The sequence below is a fragment of the Solanum dulcamara genome, chromosome 8, assembly GCF_947179165.1.
Source record: "Solanum dulcamara chromosome 8, daSolDulc1.2, whole genome shotgun sequence".
Lineage (NCBI taxonomy): Eukaryota > Viridiplantae > Streptophyta > Magnoliopsida > Solanales > Solanaceae > Solanum > Solanum dulcamara.
In genome coordinates, this window is record NC_077244.1 from 71,663,622 (window position 1) to 71,678,171 (window position 14,550).

Sequence of the window (14,550 nt, forward strand, 5' to 3'; positions counted from 1 at the left end):
TGCATAAGGGTCATGTATTGTTCTTAATTATTTTTCAACAAACAAATCATAGTTTATTACGTCATCTTAATAATATAATCATTTTGTTTACACTAACAAATTCAAGTAAATAAATACTAATATTAATTCGATTTCAACTATGCTCTAATTCTATGCATAAATTTTTCGATCGAAAACTTATTGTTAATTGGAGAAATGATTATGAATTTTATTTTAAATTATATATTTTAAAAGTCTTTTTTTATTATTTTTAAATTTTTATCTCCAAAAATTGTCATTGCATAAATTAAGATAAGAAAAATACAAATATTTAACTGTAAACTCAGTCGTTATTAGCTAATCTTGAAATGACCATTGGGAATTGTGATATCTTGAAATGTACATGAATATAAAGTTGGTATATAGCTAATCTTTGTTGTTGTTTTTTTTTTTTGCTTGTTTAGTCATGTTCATGTACCCACGTTTGAGAACAATAATTGAAATACAAATCCATGATCTTGGCCATTACACATAATTATAATTTTGACAAAGTCACATGGGATTCCATAAATCCTTAATTAATAAAGTTGAAGGCATCAAAATATACTAATAATAATAATTAGGACGTGATTATCACTTCTAAATTACTTCCAACAAAAACTAGCCATTTGGCAATCGACAATTCATCACCTAAACAAAATTTTAACATATGAAAATAATATCTGTATATATATAATTAGCAAATCATTGACCAATTCATTTAAGTTTTTCTTCTTTCAATTGAAAAGATACAATAATTGTTTTTAGTGGAACTTTTCACATAAGAAAAATAAAATAAAATAAAAATGGACAGCTTTTTGTGGTGTCCACCGAACAATCAGCAAATCGTTAATATTTTTTGGAAAAGAATAGTAGGTAACTTGAATTAGTTTTAACCGTTTAATATGTCATTTTCCAAGGATTTTTTTCTGGCCCCTATTAAAATTTGTCATTTCATGGCTTCTCTCTTTTTTCTTTTGTTGTTAGCTGGCTTTATGTTACTCCCGTTTCAAAATAGTTATTACGTATTATTTCTTAAAAATTAATAATTTAATTTAATATATTTAAAATTATTATATAAATATTTTAAAATTATACAAAAAGTACTAAAAGTTATAATACTCATATGAATATATGATAAAAAAAAATACATCTTAAAATATTAATCAATATTTATATCGGTTGATTTTCAAAAAGGAAATTATGACAAGTATTTTGGAATGGAAGGAAGTACAAACTTTTTGAATATTTTATTACTTCCGGTGCCTCAAATTATTTGTTGTCCTTACTTAAAATAATTATCTTCAAATATCTCATTATTTTAAAAGTTCAAAATAAAATTAATTATTCTTTTATCCTTAGTATTAATTGTTCTTAAAGATTACAAGTACTTCAACAAAATAAATATTTAGCATTAAAGAGAAATAATATTTTAAAATATAAATAAGAATAAAATAATTAAAATCATCTCTAATTAATGTTTTTTCTAAGAAATGTGCAGAAAAAATAGAAATACCAAAGATAATTTGAGGCAGACGAATAACTAACAAGATCCAACTATTAACAAAGTTTATTTAAAGTAAATAACATTAATTAAGCCATTCTTGATTAATAATATCCATATTAAAACGTACGTACATCCGTAAATAAGATTTTAAAGTCGGTTAACATAAATATAGGAGTAATATTAATGCACTCAATACTTCTCGTGGCAATAAATGCAAACGTAACAAAGATAGATATATACTTCATTCTCCTACGAGTTTTTTAATCAAATATAAATTTCAACAAAAAAATTAACGACGACTCATATTTCTATCAAAGAAGTAAATAAAATTTATATGCTTAAATATTCATCAAATAAATTATATATAAATTAGATAAAATATTATACTTCTAACATAGATAGATATACTTCTATTCCTTATGAGTTGTTTAACCAAATATAGATTTCAACATAAAATTAACGACGACTCGTGTTTCTATCAAAGAAGTAAATAATACTTATATGCTTAAATATTCATCAATCAACTTATATAATTAGATAAAATATTATACTTCTAACATAGATAGATATATTTCTATTTTTTATGAGTTGTTTAACCAAATATAGATTTCAACATAAAATTAACGACGACTCGTGTTTCTATTAAAGAAGTAAATAATATTTATATGCTTAAATATTCATCAATTAACTTATATGTAAATTAGATAAATATCAAAGGAGTTCTAACCTCTTGAAATTTTGTATAACTTATCCATAATGCACCTTTCTAAATCTACAATTTTCTGTTCAGAAAGAATATCTGGTCCTTATATATACAATTACATTTTTGGGATTAAATCCTAGTCCAAAAACGTACAGGATTCTTTTTCTCCTCAATCTTAATCCAACACTGTATAGAATGTTTTTTCTCCAAGTAATTGTACATGTTGTTGGGATATACCCAATCCAAAAAGTGTAAGAAAATTCCCTTCTAGAAGATCAGTTATTTTTGACCAAAACATGTATTAGCATTTTCTTTCTCTTGAAAGATTATTTTTTTTTCCCATGAATTCCTGAGGCACAAGATTTAATTTTTAACAACCTGACATTTCAGCTTAAAATAATTGTCATCCTAAAAATTCAAGACTAACATTAAAGATACACTTCTTTATAATTATGGATTAATTTTCAAAACAAAATTGGGAAAAGACATAATTTTTTTTTGAATTTGTCACAAAAAATTATTTACACACTTAAATTATTATAACGATCTATTACACACCTGAATTACTTAAAAGTGAATTTAATTTCATCCTGATGCACATACAACCACTCATATGATAAGAAGTGTTTCACACTCGCGCTATGTCAATGCTACATTAATAATTATGTCAGATTTCAAAAAAATAATAATTCATGTCACCCCAATTACTTCTTCTTTCCTAAACACCATTAAACCACCACCATTGTTATTTTCAACAAATTCACCTCTCCACCACCCACAATCAAATTTACCAATTTAATCTTTCCACATCCGCTGCCACCATAAAAAAAGGGTAACAACCATAATAAATTTGACTAAATTCATCATCACCACTGCCACCATTAAAATTCATCATAGTTATAACCACAAATTCCAGCATCCACATCAAAATCACATGAGTTTCATTGTCAATTATCAAAATTGTAAAAGTGTGTAATGGATCGCCACACCAATTTTTGGGATGGAAATAAGTTCACTTCTAAATTATAAAAATGTGTAATTGATCGTCATGATAATTTAAATGTGTAACTAATTTTTTGATACTAGTTTAAGGAGAAATTTATGTCTTTTTCCAAACAAAATTAGGAATAAGAATGACTTAATAATATTTTATCTATCTTTTAAAAAACCTAAAAAAAAATAATTTAAAAAAATAAAGCGAGAGTTCGACGTATGAATATTTGTTTAGAAGTTAAAAAGTTGGAGTTAAAAAATGATTAAACATGGGGCATGCGAAAAGCTTAGTGATGCCTTTACTTTTCCTCCATATTCAGCTCTCTCTCCCTCTCTTTCTTTTTTTTTTTTCATTAAGTAGTCAAGTTTGGATTAAAATTTCGATTAAATTAAAATTATACACTGCAAAATTTATTTAAAAATATCGCTTTCAACATAATTTTTTCATAGTCAAAACACAAATTCAAAACTAAAAAAAATAATGTCACTAATGCATTACAAACCCGGAAGTTTTCTTTTCTTCAACTTTCCACATTTCCATCTTTCTTTTATCTTTACTTTTCCTTTTCCTCTTTTCTACTTTTCTACTTTTCTACTATCCGTACACTATCTATAACTTACTTTTTGGCTCCTTTTACAGTCATACATCGCCTTTAAGATTTTTGCCTTTTTTCGCTTAAGGTGTATTTGGTACGAGGGAATTTTTTGAAAATATTTTTCAAAAAATATTTTTCTGAAAAATAAGTTGGTTTTTAATATATTTTTTTATGTTTGGTTGGTCAGCAGAAAATATTTTCTGAATTACAATTCATAAATAAAAAATACTTTTTATATAATTCGACCCCGACCTCAACCCGAGACTCCGATCTCGACACCCGACTCTAACTCCCGATCCAACACACTATCTCAACCCAAGACCCGATACTCGACACTCGACTCCGACCTTGAACCCAATCTAACCCGATCCAACCTCAATCCTGACTCTAATTCGACCCCACTGAGACCCCAATTCCAACCCTGACCCGAGATCTAATTTTGACCTTGACTCGAGACTTCGTCCTTAACCCTGACACCCCATTCGAGATCCGACCTCGACCCCAACCCGAGTCTCGACCCCGACTCTAACACCCTATCCCGATCTCAGACCTTGACCCGATACCTTTACCCCGACCTTGACCCCAACCCTGATCCGAAATCTCGACATCGATCCTCACCTGAGACCCCGACCCTAACACCCACCCTCAACCCAACATTCGATACCCGACCCGAGACCTCGACACCGACCCCAACACCAAACCTCGACCCAACATCCAACACTTGACCAGAGACTCGACCCCAACCTCGACCCAAGACTCCGACCCAATATTTGAGATTCGACACCACCTCTAATTTCGATCCGAGACCCGACGCCAACCCTTACTCCAATCTGAGATCAATACCCAACCCTGACGCTAACCCAAGATTCAACACCCCGACCTCGACCTCGACTCTCGATTCGAGACCCGATTTGAAATTCGACCTGAGACCTCAACCCTGATCTTGACTCCCTACTAGACCTCGATTCGAGACCCCACCCTGATCCCGATTGCCAACCTCGACCTCGATCGAGGCCCGACATCAACACTCAACTTTTAATTCTTGACTCTCGATCCAAGACTCCAATCCGAGATTCGACTCCGATTCTCAATCCAAAATACGACCTCTAAATCTAACTTGATATCCGACCCCAAATCAATTCGGAACTTGAGGTTAGTATTGTAACTCGATATCTGATACTTAAGTTAGGATTGAAAGTTGAGGTATGAGGTTTAAAATGGTTTTGGAAAATGTTTTCCTTACTTTTTTAAGGAAAGTCATTTTCCTTGAATTTGAGAAAAATAAATTAATTTAGAAAACATTTTCCTAAATATTTAAGTCAACTAAACATGAGAAAATTGAAAAATATATTTTGGAAAACGTTTTACTTCATACCAAACACACCCTTAATATTCAGTATTTGCATTCAATTAATTTTAAAAAAAATTAATTATAAAATTTTACTTTTAGAAATAAAATATTTTTTATTAATTATAATTTTATTTAGATTTACGCTCAAAATTTCTAATTAAGAAGGCCGAAGAACTTGTCATTTCAGGACAATTTTTAGTGGTAGACATGTACTATTGTTATTATTATCTATGTTTGTACCTTATGTTACTAATGTTAAGCCAATTTCGTTGACAATTCTTTGGTTTATTTTTATTTATTCATTGTATTAAAAATATATATATCTAATTTTACTTGTTTAATTTAAAAAAAATTAAAAGATAATTACTATTTTAAACTTATTTATCCTTATAATCATTAAGTATTATTCATTTTCAATATTTAAATGATTTATAATGATTAATGTTGATAAAGTAAAGTTATTATTTTATTTATTATTTTTTAAGAGTGTGACGGACAAATGAGGCTTGCTTAAGTGATTGAACACCTTCACTATCAACCAATAGATGAGGGTTCGAGTCACTTTGAAGGATACACGAGAACACTAAACACTAGATGATTTCTTTTTATGTGATCTAACTTTAATACACAAAGCTACCTGGTACACAATTCCAGTGGGAGGTTACATATGTTACATTGAATTGGTTAAGATACAAGTATGCTGATCCGAACATTAAAATTATCAACAACAACAATAAAAAAAGTATTTAACTTTTTTAATTTCAAAGTAGGCCATCAATATTTTTGGTGTATCTTGGATCGGTAGTGACGAGATATATTTTATTTATTTTAGGTCTATACCAAGCTTTTAATAAACAGATCTGGTTCTTTGTTTAATTAAAAAAAGCAAAATATAAATAATGTGACACAATATTAGTGACAACAAATCCTAGAATTAGTCTTCAAAGTTGCTAGCCATATATGTATGGAAAGGACAAAATATGCATCGGCCTAATTTAACGGTTATGAAGACAAAATGTTTGAAAAACTTTTCCTATCAAATTAAACACCATATTTTATTGTGATTTTTTAATAATAAAAAAAGAATTTGAACATTTTGCCCTTTCATTGAGCTTAAAATAGCATTACTTATTCTGCTTTTTAGTAAGTTATCTTGTATTTTGCCCTCAATTTTAAGGGAGCTACAAATCAATTAGTATGTTCACCTAACTTTGGTTTTATGATTATACGTAAACTATCAAATATTTTTTTGATATTTCATATGTAATATTTAAAATATTATATATATGAGATGTAGTAAAAAATTAGTGAATAAGAGGTTAGTCAATGGAACTTTCTATATATGTTGTCAATTAGGTCCTTCATTATTATTATTATATCATTAAAGATTGTACTAGTAAGTATTTTTTTATTCTTAATTATAGATTTATAGTTCGTATTCTAAATATAGAATCGTCTTTGATATTGGTAGGAAGCACTTTACATTCTAAAATAAATTTTTCGACATGAATCTAAATTAATCGACTCCAAAATAGATACTGAAGAACTGATGGAATACTTGAAAAAATGAAGAAGGAAGAAGTCGTTCACTATAATTATACTTTTTATGTAGTCATTAATTCTCTTCTACTGTTTGTTTACCTAACTATCAAATAATATTTTGATATTTCATATGTATTATTTAAATTTTTGTTATTTATAAATCATCTCGTAAAGGCGAAAAATTGATTGTAGTGAAGAGTTTAGACACTAGCACTAGAAATAGTTCTTTATTTAAGTTTATTACATGGTACCAAGTGGGACAAAAAAAATCATTGTTTTGAATTTCCAAAGGATCTAAAAACTAATTAAATTAAGGTTGGGTGGGGGTGGGGATGGGGAGAGGAGTTTCATCCACAAGAATTAACAAGAAAAGGTCCTTTTTTTGATACATATATGTAAGAAAAGTCTTTTGTGAGCTTACGTGAAATATACATTTATTGGAGTTTCAAAGAAGAGTCTAAAGATAGAAATATATAATAAGGTTGGAGCTGGTATATGCTAAATGGGGTCAAAAAAGTAAAAATATTAAAAGGAAAGGTTGGTCTGTAATGTGATCAATGACCAATATGGATTAATTCGCGGTTAGATTATTGAGATTTCTCTTTCCTTAATCAAATTTTAAATTTGAACTCTTGAAAATGTAAAAGTCCTACATTAATTATTCTGTATTATTGTTGGAAACTTGGAATATATGTGTAGTCAGCCCTAGCATTAACACAAAAAAGCAACTGGGAATAAAGTTAGCATTAATAATTAGATTCTAATTTACAGGAGATTTGGATTTATTAATTTGATTCTTATTCACTTGGCCTTGCCTTTGTCTTTATTTCTTACACCATAGATGTACAGATAACTACAATTAATAATTAACAATTACTCTTGATTTATTTAGACAGACACCAACTAGCAATTTTTAGCACTAATTTGAATTAGGACATGTATACAAGTAGTGAGTGTTTGATTGTGTTTAATTGTGTAATTTGAAAAAAAAAATAGCTTTCATTTTTAAAGTGAAAAATGATTTTTGAAAATTCGGAAGTTCATCTCCGAAAAAAAGTAAAAAAAAATCATGGCCAAATAGTATCCCCATCCCATTATTCTTTTTTACTAAGAATCGAAGACGTAGCACTACTTAGTAGTAGTATCCTCATCCCATTATTCTTTTTTACTAAGAATCAAAGATGTAGTAATATTTAGTAGTAACTCTTTAAACTTCGATATTTTATTTGAGATATTTAAAATCACTATATTTAATGACATTTTAGTACTTTTATACATATTTCTTCTAATTTATAAGAAACAAAAAAAATATTTTTTTAATTTTTTTTTAATTTTTTTGTTCAATCAAATTAAGATAAATAAATAATATAAGAGTACCTAATATTTTGTGACAACAAAATGTGAACGTACATAGTATTATATTGAGTCAAAAAAATAAAGATTATGTTGGCAATCACTATCAAATAACTACATCCATTCCACCAAATAAGGTAATTTGTATGGAAAATAATAATATTAGGTCTAGCTAATTCAAAGATAAATCGTAAAGTGAGAATTTTTCAAAATCATATACAATAACCTCCCTTAACCAACAAATGGGACATTTAACACCTCCTCCCTCTTCTCCGCAAAAGAAATTAAGCTTTGAACTCGACTCAAATTTAAAAGCTACCGCATAAGGTAAGTATTAACCAAATTAAACATATATAATTAATGAAACAAAAACTTATTCTTACTTATAGACTATATAGTATTATTAATATGGAGATCAAGTCAAGCCTCCAACTACCTTTTCATTTACTTTGTTCTTTGAATAATTAGGTTAGTAGGAAGGAAATTTCAACAAAAGAAAAGTATTGAAAACGAATGCAAATTAAATTGAAGAATTGATAAAAGGCTAAAACTTAAATTACATAAAACGAAAATTAAACAAGTTCTTGACCAAGTTGTTCTTTATGGGGTTTAAAGGACAAGAAAGAAGACATAGGACATGTGATGTGGCACATGTACCTAATCAATTGACAAAACTATGCTATTTGGCCGACTTTTTTCGATAACCAAAGGCCATAATTCAGCTAATAAGAGTTTGTGGCGGAATAATAAATATTTTTTTAATTTTTAATTAAAAATTTTAAATTTAAATTCTATCATTTTCGAAGTCATCTTTGTTATAGATCATATTTTATTTTTTAATATAAATTTTTTCGAATGAAAACTTAAATTTAATGTGAATATCGAAGCAAAAAGGTCATAATTCAAACATCAAACCTTCGGTATTAAAAAACATATCACATGATGACTGTCCCATTTTCCAAGAAATGGTACCATCCGTACTATACCGTAACACCTCATATACTTCAATTACTTATAAATTAAGAATCATATATATGGCCAAAAAAATATATTTTTTTAAGAGTTCTTGCAACCTTTCAATGTTTTCTTGATTGAACTTTCTAACAGTTTGTTTTACAACTAGCAGTAGACAGAAGTGATGGCCAGGGTGTTAAAATGAACTATCAAAAAATTGAATCAAATCAAATTAAAATTAATTAAATCAAACTGATATAAAAAGGTGACGTATTCTTTGACTTATTGATTTGGCTAGGGTATGTTAAATTGAAAAGGTTGGACCATGTTTAATTTTGGTTTTGTATTTACTAGGCGTGCGCATCCGATGCAACTCATCATTTAATTAAATGCATTGAATATCCGATCATTTTAAAAATGGATCAAATATGAGTCACTCCATATATATTAAGGATACTTACGGTAGATGGTCATTCAATCATTTTAATTATCAAAAAAATAATTATTTAGTATATATTTAATGTATAAAATGTATCATAATATATATTCAGTGTATAAGTAATCTATATTGTATAGGCAATATATATTTTTATGACTTTTGCAACCTATATTTTATAATTCATGATATATTTTCTATGATTTTAGGCTATTTTTTTATGTAAATAAAGCATGGATATATTTGTTATAAACTAATTAATTTTATTGTATATATTTGAAATTGATGCGAAGAATCGATAATCCATATTATTCATCTTGTATCAGATTGTTAATTTGAAGTACAACTCAATGTATGATTAAATGACAAACAATGAATTTGTTATTCAAGTTAATTGCTCTGTAGATTGCACTAGTTGATCTTTATTACTATAATTTCTGGATGGAAAAAAATCATGGGTATCGAGATCCGCTATCCACCAACTGTATTCTCCTTAAAGTATATAACGGATTGTTTGATAGCTAGTTTAAGTTGCACTTAATATATAAATAACTTTATTATTTATGTATTCATTTTATAATATGTTTAATTTGTAATTAGGATAAAAGTTGTTAATGAATTAATTTTATACGGTGTTTGATTGAATTTTTTGTAATTTTATATTAGTAATATTTACATAATTTATGGAGAAATTTATGTATACTTTATGTGGGATAAAAGGTCGAATAAGTTATGTGGGTATTCGTTATATATGTATTAAAATAATAAATTACACCTTTACCCCTATCAATTTACTTTTTAAATGTATATTAATTTACAACAAATTAAATAATCAATAAATGTAAAAAAAAAAAAAAATCACTATCAGCTTTTCTTCGGATTTTTTGCCTTGTTAATTCCTTAATTATTTTTAGTGTCTTTGCTCATTTTTTTGTTAATTATTTTCTTTGGCGGTAAGGTAGTTGCTGTTAATTGTTTTCTTGTTAATTTAGTTAATTTTTTTGCTTAGTTTCTCTACAACTCACTATCAATACATTTATTGATTTATTTTTAGTTATTAGTTTCTCTAACATATGTGATTTTGATTTATTTGGAAATATGTTTTTCATAGGTATCAAAAATAATTATTCACATGTAGAATCTCAACAAAAATTACCTAAAATTAAATAAAAACAAAAGCTAAAAACCATACAACTTGTATGGTTCTGAATGATTTCATTTGTTCAATTTTCATGTATTTTCAATCATGCAAGTGGGCTATGATTTGCCACTAGTTTTATCATTTATTTGTTTTATTTTGTGGGCAATGGCCAGCAGGACGAGTCTTTTTATTCATTTGTTACTTAGTGATATCCAGTCGGCGGTATAGCACAACTTAGACAAATATATTAAAATTAATCTATTCTTTTCGTTAGAAAAAACTTGTATAGCATTTTTCTTATAATTTTGTAATATATAAATTTTACTTATAATAGATTGAGTTGATTATTTAACTTTAAAAGATTAGTTAAATTATGACAGTTAAATATAATACAAGTTAGTTACAATTTCAAACGGATAGTTATAAGTTAGTGCTTTGTCATAAACGATTTTCTTACACTATGAATATATAGTTGAACTTGTGATATACTTATATATATAGCAGGTTAACAATTATTATATAAAAATTTAGTTGTAATTAACTTATAAATAATCTAATAATTGTGAAAGTATTTTTAAGGTATCACACCTAAAACTTATAGAATATTTAAAAGAAGATTGGATTGGGGGATGTATTCACATGGAGTGGGGTCATGGAGATAGAAATAATTGCTTGGAATCAGAAACACATGCTATTGCTTTTAAGTTCTCAACAGTATGTCTACTCTATTTATTACAGCTGACCACTATTCATTCATTTATTATCATTTCACAACTCAATAAGTGGTTCTACTTCCCAAACTAAGTTCATGTTCAAGCTATAGAACAGAGTGGTGCAACAACCAGGTTGAGTTGCTTCTCTCTTAATAGGATATTTTAATTTCTTAGTTTTGGGTAATGAAATTTTTTTAATGGGAAGCACTCTTCTCTAATAGATCCTATGCAATATGAATCCGAATTAATTGAGCTTTAATTTTTTTTAAAAAAAATGTTCAAGAGAGAAAATAATCGGCAATATACTTCAATTGTCTAAGAATGATGGGCTTCGAACGACATATAATATAACAAAAACAACTAATAATTAGCGGCAATAAATATACATATTAATAAAAACCTTTATCGGCATTAGTTACTTCCTCCGTCTTATATTAGATAGATACTTTTTATTTTATACGGTGATTAAAAAATCATTAATAGATTGATTAGATTTACTATTTTTTCCTTTGTTCATATCTATTAGTCTCTAGAAAAAAAGAAATTTTGGGTCTTTAAAATTTGTTAAACTTTCAATGGTCATACTAATTGTAAGGGTAAAATGGAATAAATTAATTAATTCTATCCTGATTTAGTAAGTGCTCAAGTAATATATGACAAATATTTATAGTAAGATGTCCATCTAATATGAAGCAGATTGTCATTTAATTTAATGTTGCTATAGGCTTCAGGGACACTTACAAAGAGTGTTAAGTGTCACTAAAAATACATGTTTAGCGGCAATTAAGTTATTGTTGTTAATTAATTTTCGTTAAAGATTATTTTTTGTGTGTAGTGATATAAGAACTAAAGCATCTATTTTGTTTGTGCATTATATAAATTACACGTAAATTTTTATTTTTCAAATATAAAACATATGTATACATAGTTAGCAATTTTGGAAGGGAAAAAAAAATACTAACTTGGCGAAACAATGAGGAAGTTCGCTTCACTCTCCTTTAAAAGACTCAAAAAATAATAGTAGTGTTCTATGTCCATGAGACGAAAATAATTAATGAAGTCATTATTTGCAGGTTAGTTTGACAAGTATTTCAAGTGAAAAAATTAATTTTATTCGAAAAGTTCATGACCGACACAACTCTTTCAAATACTTTTTCAACTTCAACAAGCAATGGAATGACAAGTTAGATCCCCTTTGTTTTTTGTCCTTACATTTGTTTTGCTGGACCTTAGAAATATACCAAATGAAATTTGAACATCTTAAGGTAAAAGAAGTTGGCTACGTTCTTAATTACTATTCAATATGCACGTAAACACGGTTTGGGACTATTTAGTTTAGTGGAACGTCACAAAAAGATATGACGGTCTACTTTTCACATCTCCAAGATTTGATTGTACATTTGGAACGTAACCATCACCTATTCAATATATATTGCCTTATTGGGAGTGGGAATATTAATGAAGTTCGTTCTATCATTTATGCAAAGACAGATTCAATTGAAGTTGATTTTCCCTCAATAAAGTCACTTACTTTTGATTCACTATCGTTAAAATTACTCTATTAGAAAGCATTTTTATCTAGTAAAACCGAAAATCACAACCTCATTTATTTAAACTTGAGATAAATAATATAAGTATCAATAATCATATGTGTTACATATACTAATTAAAGGTTTATCACAATTTAATAGGGCTAATACCCAGTTTGTCCAGTGAGCTTCTCCTACACCGTGGTAGCTAAAGTACAGCTTTCTCGCTTAATATCAATTTGACAAGAGTAGGAAGAATCCGAGAACACCGCTAAGATTGCAAAAAATTCGAAAAAAATTGTAGTGAAAAAGCCTTTAGGTTGAATAAAGATTTTCTTATCATGGAAAATATTTTCTCCAGAGAGAAACTATGCAACACTCAACTTAATTTTTATTCTAACTTTTTTGTGGTTTTTCTTTATGGGGAAAAGATTTGGGAATAAATTTTTTTTGTGTTCAATTAATCTATGCCAAGTAAAGTCCTAAGGAACTTGTCGTCGATGTGTACCCGAAATAACAAAACTGCTTTGACACTATTAATCATGTTTGTCTATTGGAACGAATTAAATGATTGGATCGAGGGACACTATTATAAACAGACATACTACCAAAAAAAAAATAGTATCGCACTAACGAAAGTCTATATGAAATCCCACGTTATGAAATTTCACTGGATTGTTATTGTTATAGTATTGAAAAAAAAAATCTCAAAAATATATATAATGTGATGCATTTTAATCTAGTTAATAAGTTGAATAAATTAAGGAATCTTAAAATAGTTACGAAAACAATGTAATAAGTGAAAATAATAGAACTTAAAGAAAGGCCATGAAAATTTAAAAATTAAAATTAAACCATAAAAATAAGATATATCTTGGTTAAACAACTGTTTACTTTGATCTTTGGTAATCATGTTCTACCCCAATTTTTATGTCAAAATCTTGTCTTTTTTCTTTGTGTTCTTGCACACTCAAATACTTCATGATATTCATGTCAAAAATACTTCATTTCAAAATTCCCTCCATTTTCGATATTGTACGACATTCAAAATTTCCTGTCGTATTAATTTTTTTTCTATTATATATAAAAGGTTTTCCTCCAGATTTGATTATAAAAAGTTACTAGTAAATTTGCTGAATATTCATTTTATACGCTCTAAAATCAACTTTTTAAGAAGATGTCTATATTTTCTTTTCTTTTTTTTCTTCTTCATATTTTTTATGTACCGTAATATCCTTGAAAAACATTAAGTGTTTAACTTTACATAGTAACATTATTACTAAATCTTTATACTAGCAACTATTAATTCAAGTTAATAAGATATTGATAATTTGTTTTCAATTCAATATGTTGGATAATGTTATGCAAAATTTTATTTACAATAGTATAAAATGTAAGTAGTTTAATTCAAAATTCTAAAATATTATATCTAATATAAAGACTAAACAATTTTATTATATAGTTTTTTTTTAATCTAAATTTTAAATTATTTAAGTAAAAATAAAATAATAAAGTTCATTAACTAAATAATTTGGAAACTCCAATTTTTGGGCGCGTAAAGCAAAGGCCTTATTAACCTCCCTTAAACCACCCCCTACCTCGTACAAATACGGGTTTACATCCAATCTAGCTCCCCTGGTGCCCTTTACTACACCAGGTACTAAATCACAATAAGTAATCAATCTTATTATAATAGCCATCGTTCTAATAACAT